The following is a 6,424-nucleotide window of genomic DNA, read 5'->3' as shown; positions in this document are numbered from 1 at the left end:
ACAAAAGAATTTCCCTTGATATCTCAAATTTTTATCCAACGTCCCTTCTTCCTGGTTTCGGGTTGTGTCAGTCCTTTCTGTCCATTACATCCAGTCCATCAATCGTGTTCTTATGTCCGAGGCCCTTAAATCTCTTCTAGGCCCCTTCTGCAAATTTTCTTGTTCTTGTTTGTGCTTACGCACTTCTTTGTCTATTGTTGGTTTCTTGGGGAGTGGGTCTCCGGAGGGTTCCATCCGGTAATAGTTTCCATTTTCCTTCGTCAGGCTGGCCCCTTCCCCCCAGTCCCACTCCCCGTCGTCATCTTTGTAATCCAAAAAATATTTATCCAGAAGATAGTTATTCACCTGTTTCACAGTCCCACTAGAGTTAAAAGCTTCCTTGACTTCGAACACTTCCCAGCACTCTCCAAGTTCAATCTTCCAACGCAGTGGCTTTGGTTCCTGCAGGACTTTGGATCTCTCCATTTGTGTTGTTTGAGGAGTAATCACTGCCTCTTCCTTCTTAATCTGCCCTTGGACTTGCCTTGTTAAACCAGATTCCTGAATTGATAGCTGTATAACTTCTTTATCCTTATTCTCTGTTAAATCATATTCACTGGCCACAGCACTCATCAAGTCCAATTTTTCATGCATCAAGTTCATTTTCTCATGCAGCTGCTCCAGCAAAACATTTGTCATGCCAAGGGCAGACACCAAACCTTCCTTCCAACACATTTCTGTTCAAGGTCAAACGGCTGGTCCCACGATCCAAATCTCGCAGCTGTAGAGTCTCCAGTAAACTGCAACCACAAACTGACAGGCTCCCTCTAGGGGACACAGTTTCTATTTGTATCCATTTTTAAAATGTATCCAACAAAGGAGATTACTTTCGATTTCAAAACTTTGTTTCTTTAAAATGCAGAAGTACAGAAAGTAGCGTTAAAGTTAATTTGTTTCTCTTTTTTTTTTTAACTATCTGTCAAAGTACTCCGCTTTCAAGCAATGGACGTCTCAAACAATTTCTGTCCCGACACCCCGTCCCCAGGTTTGGGACGATGGAAACTTAAATTCCTTTACTCTCCTCCTGCAGGATTAAACAGTCAAATCCCCCCCCCCTTTTCTCCTGCTTCCAAGGGGGTTTTATTGGTTGTGGATGCAGGAAATTTCCAACTTTAAAGCAGTTTTCCAGGCTATTAGGTTGCAAGGTCTTTGCTTCAGTGTATATACAAAAAGCGGAAGGCGGACTTCCTGTTTAAACCTTCCCGCTTCGTGCCTAATTCATAAGTTTTGCAAATTTCTTAATCCAATTCTCCGTTTTTACTCACGGGTACTTGATTTGGAGTCCAAATGTCATCAGGAAAAAGTCTGCGCGGCTTCCCTCCATGGAAATAGCGATCGGTTCGCAGCACCGCGCTACTCACCCCACTTCACTCCGGAGCCCCGAAAAGGGGTTTCCTCGTGAGTAGGGGAGGCGCTCTTGGTGCTCTGCTGAACCCCACGTTCCCAGGCTTCTCCACCTGGGATTTCTAGTGGGCCCCCGCCTTCGCCGCGGCGGGAAGACCCAATTTCCACAGAGCCCGTTCCTCCGATCGGAGGAACTCCGCCATTCGTCGTTAGCGCTGACCCGGAAGTCTGAGAGCTTCCCTTGGCATGCCTTTGGATAACCAGGTAGTTACAGTAACTAAAACTTTCCGAGAGAAAAGTAGTATTAAGTCCCATCTGCACTATACATATAAAGCACTATTATACCACTTTTGCCCTGGAAAGGTCACTTCGGTGCTGCTAACACAGTGCTTTGACTTCACCCCTGGAGGTGCACTCCATTGTCTCTTGAGACGGGTGGATGTCAACAGCAATACCAATTTAACAGTCATGGTTTCCTTCAAAGAATCCTGGGAACTATAGTTTGTTAAGGGTGCTGAGAGTTGTCAGACCCCTATTCCCCTCCTAGAGCTACAATTCCCAGAGTGGTTTAACAATCAATTTCTCTTTCTAGGGAGCTCTGGGAATCACAGTTCTGTGAGAGGAAAGGGGTCTCCTAACAGCTCTCAGCACACTTGAACTATAGTTCCCAGGATTCTTAGGGATGATGACTGTTTGAAGTGACTGTTTGAAGTGGTATGATACTGCTTTAAATGTATAGTGCAGATAGGGTAAAGTCTCTTGCAGCAAAAACAAAGTAACTTGTGGACTCTAACTCACTTTTTCAGATGCAACTGATAAAGTAAGCTGTAGTCCATATTCCATAATCAATGTATTGGTTTTCAAAATGCCAGAAAACTCTGTTGTTTTAGGAGAACTTTGTAATTTCCGTTGACTCTGTTAATTGGACAAACTTTTTCCTTTGACTGGGGAAGTCTTGTTAAGTTGTATTCGTAACCTTCAGGCATGGCTGCTGTAATGCACTATATATGAAGCTGCCCCTGGAAACATCTTGAAAGCTTTAGCTAGTGCAAAATGCAGTTACATGTCTCCTAATAGATATTGGGAGATACAAATATATACAGCTCCCACTGCATATTTCACTAGCTACCATTCATTCATTCATTCATTCAAGGTGCTGGCAATAACCTTTGAAGCCCTTCATGGATTTGGCCTTTCATATCTCCAAGACAATCTCTCTTTGTATTATCTACCCAGGCCAACTTCAGTCCTCTAATCAGTCCCTGCTTCGTGGACGTGTGCTGCACGAAATGAGAAATGTTGCAGTTAGAAGCAAAACCATCAGCTGCTCCAAGGCTGTGGGATTTCTACCTGGGAGCATCTCTTGCAGGTTTTTGGGAGAGATTATAAGGCCGACCTGCTTGACTTTCTTTTTAGGTTGGCTGGCTCATTTGTTGGGGGTTTTCCCCTTGATTGCTGTTCATTGCCTTCTTTGTACTGCATTTCTGCTTTTTAAATATTTACTATAAACCAGGGGTGTCCAAACTTTTTTCAAAGGGGGCCAGATTTGATGAAGTGAACATGTGTGAGGGCCAACCACAGTTGTTGACCTTCTTTTAGGATTTTATCCCAGGAAATAAACTGCCACAAGGGCCGGATTAAACCGACCAGCGGGCCAGATTAGGCCCCCGGACCAGACTTTGGACATGCCTGCTATAAACCTTCTTGAGCTTCAAAAGAACAAAATGGTACCAATGTCTTGCCTTGGTAACGAACTGGATGAGAGCCAGCAAACTGAAACTCAATCCAGATAAGACTGAGGCCCTCTTAGTGGGTGGTTTCCTAGACCAAATGGGTGGGAGATCGCCTGCTCTTGATGGGGTTACACTTCCTCTGAAGGAGCAGGTTCGTAGCTTGGTTTTGACCTATAAAGCCTTAAATGGCTTAGGACCGCAATACCTCAAGGACCACCTCTTTCCATATGGCCACCTCTTTCCATACCTCTGGGTATGAGGCGATATATAATTTAATAATAATAATAATAATAATAATAATAATAATAATAATAATAATGATGATGATGATAATAATAATAATAATAATAATACATTCTCAACTTGAGTGCAGTGAATATCTTGTACAACCAATTATGTCAAACTAGGCATATTATAGCTCTGTATTGTTTGATTGTTGAAATTACTGTTGTCTCTCAAAAACAAAACATAACCGTAAAAACACACCCTGGGTACTACTAGTGAATCTCAGTCTGCAGGCCAAATGCAGCCCTCCAGGCCAGTCTGTATAGGCCCTGGGGCTCTCCTCATGGGATGCCCCTCTCCAGTCTTGCGTCACACCCTCCTCAAGAGTTTTTCCCTGGTTGGAATGTTTCCCTGAACTGTGATGCTTCTTGCTTAACTTGACTGAGAGATTTGCTGGTGTTGGCATAGAAACCTCTGGCTTTTGCACAGCTGGAGTGCCCCACAATTGTCAGACCTTGGAAGGTTGTCCTGATGCCTCTCCAGCAGTTGACACTTGGTGAACGACCACCCATGATGTCACCAAAGGACATGGTTGCTGAGGAGAAAGAAGCCCTCACCTTGCCTTCTATGACATCAGTGAGCTGCCCCTAGGTCTCAAGGTCTGGGATGTTCCTGCCCTGGTGACCCTAGTGAGCAGCTCTGGCTATCCCTTTTAATAAAAGGAGGGGAATGAGGCAAATAACTACTAGCATTGCCTTTTGTATCATTTTATTGTGCCTAAATGTGCAGGTGCCCCTGACAAGAGGCAGTTTGTTCATCTGGCTCTCTGCTTGTAGCATGCTAGTCTGGATAATGGGATGGATTTTCAGAATAGACCATTCTGGTGTTAACAGAATCCCGTTTTGACTCTGTGTTTTTAATAGCTGTGAGGTAGGCATACAATTCAGCAAGTTTTAGGATTCAGTGATGTAGAAAATAAATTTGTGAAATGGCATAGAAACACTGAGAGAGGAAAATAGTACATCTTCACTGGAGTAAGATGATTTTCCAGAATTACTGAGGTTTCTGTTTCTATGAGACTATCAAAACTTACCAGGGGTTAAAGCTAAAAAGACATAACTAAGAGTAATTCATAAAATCCTTGGATATACAGTAAGCTGCATTTCCCCCCTATCCAGGCTGACAGCCAGATTTGAGTGTGCTTGTGGCAAAATGATAATTACACTCTCAGTCAGAAGATACAAATTGAAAGGAGGCATCCTGCCATCTTCTACTCAACTAACTTTTGCCATTTGCCAGCTTCATTTGCAATAACATTCTAACAGCACCAAAAAAGTCTCATTGAGTTCTGTGGATATTAATTACTCCCAGGTAAGTGGGTATAGGATTGCAGCCTAAATTAGCTCATGCTTTTGGTGGAGAACTCTCAAGGACAAGCCCACTTGAAACTGAATTGTCAGTGAAGATTTAAAAAAACACAATCAGTTACACACAAATTTGAAGAACGTTTAACATTTCTTGAGCTAAGAACCACCTGAAAGGGCACACCTCAAGCTTTACCTGTCTTTTAAAAATAAAATAAAAACCATCTTCATCTGAATCCACTAATGTAGAATTTGTATTTTATGGATTCCTGTGTTTCATCACCACTCTGAACATCTTGAAAGTCCTGCATGATCCAGGTGACTTACCCCTCTCTTCAAGTCTGAACTGCCTTTATGAACTGTAAAGGTAAAGGGACCCCTGACCATTAGGTCCAGTTGCGAACGACTCTGGGGTTGTGGCACTCATCTCGCTTTACTGGCCGAGGGAGCCAGTGTTTGCCCGCAGATCAGGGTATTTAGCTCATCTCCCTCAACTTGGTGTTCTCCAGATAACTTTGGATTGCAATTCCCATTGGGTGTTGTTGTTTTTTTTAAAAAAAGGTAGGTAAGGTAAAGGACCCCTGGACAGTTAAGTCCAGTCAAAGGCAACATGGGGTTGTGGAGCTCATCTCGCACTCAGGCCAAGGGAACCGGTGTTTGTCCACAGACAGCTTTCCGGGTCATGCGGCCAGCATTCTGGCACAACTAACACCGTGATGGAAGCCAGAGCACACAGAAACGCCGCTCACCTTCCTGCCACAGTGGTACCTATTTATCTACTTGCACTGGCATGCTTTCGAACTGCTAGGCTGGCAGAAGCTGGGACAGAGCAACAGGAGCTCACCCCATCACAGGGATTTGAACTGCCAACCTTCTGATCAGCAAGTGCAAGAGGCTCAGTGGTTTAGACCACAGTGCCACCTGCCCTCTCATTAGCCCCACCCAGTATCTGGGGGACACCTGGTTGATGATGGCTGGTTTTCATTACAAAAAAAAATTTCGTGTATTTTTTGATATGCTACTTTCAAATTGCTTCCCTTCTTCTTTAACCTTTTACCTTATAGTTTTTGGCTTCCAAATGACAACCTGGGCTTGTTTTGTGCTTTGATACCCCAAAGATAATTATCCCACACATTAGTGTCTTATTCAACCTACAGGAGAGATGAAAGTGGAGGTAAAGAGACCACAGATCAGGCTTTGCCCTGCAGTAACTGGGCAACGTTTGCACTTCTCTATCTGTCTCTCCAATATACTTCCTTTTTTTTTTTTAATGACCTGCTGCAGAGATTTGTTGTACTCTTGTATAATCAAAAGAGACAATTTGATAATATCAATGATTGCCAACGTGTCCTATTCACACGAAAATGTAGAGTGGCAGGAAATATCACTACAACAGCAGATTCGTTGAAGTTGCATACAAACTGTGCTGCACTACTAACATGGAAATGGAACAAGCGCTTAGGAACCCAATACTCATCTCTTCTATTATGCAGCTTGAAGTGTGGGGCGGGGGGGGGGGGGCGGGAATCTGATGGTGGAGTTGGGTGACATTACTAGACATGGCATCCTACATGCCACAGGTGAGCGTCAGGAATGGATTGCTGCGTTAGGAGAGATTTACATAAATCTTGCACCAAATATTGTGTGGAGTGGGGTTTGTACATTGCTAACAGTCCTCATACAGGATGCGGGTGGCACTGTGGGTTAAACCACAGAGCC

The 6,424-nt window shown here is 43.7% G+C and overlaps 1 long non-coding RNA gene across 1 annotated transcript; it reads left to right on the top strand.

The window, feature by feature from the left end:
- Positions 1 to 2,083: 2,083 nt before the first annotated feature.
- On the top strand, positions 2,084 to 5,256 carry LOC310760380. The gene is made up of 3 exons (XR_014546942.1): positions 2,084 to 2,203; positions 2,620 to 2,752; positions 4,520 to 5,256. It is a non-coding gene; the product is annotated as an uncharacterized lncRNA (long non-coding RNA).
- The last annotated feature ends 1,168 nt before the right edge of the window (positions 5,257 to 6,424 follow it).

This window comes from Podarcis filfolensis (assembly GCF_964270895.1).
Source record: "Podarcis filfolensis genome assembly, chromosome: 3".
Taxonomy (NCBI): Eukaryota; Metazoa; Chordata; class Lepidosauria; order Squamata; family Lacertidae; genus Podarcis; species Podarcis filfolensis.
The sequence above is the reverse complement of the archived record's forward strand: the minus strand, read 5'-3'. Positions and strand labels throughout refer to the sequence as shown.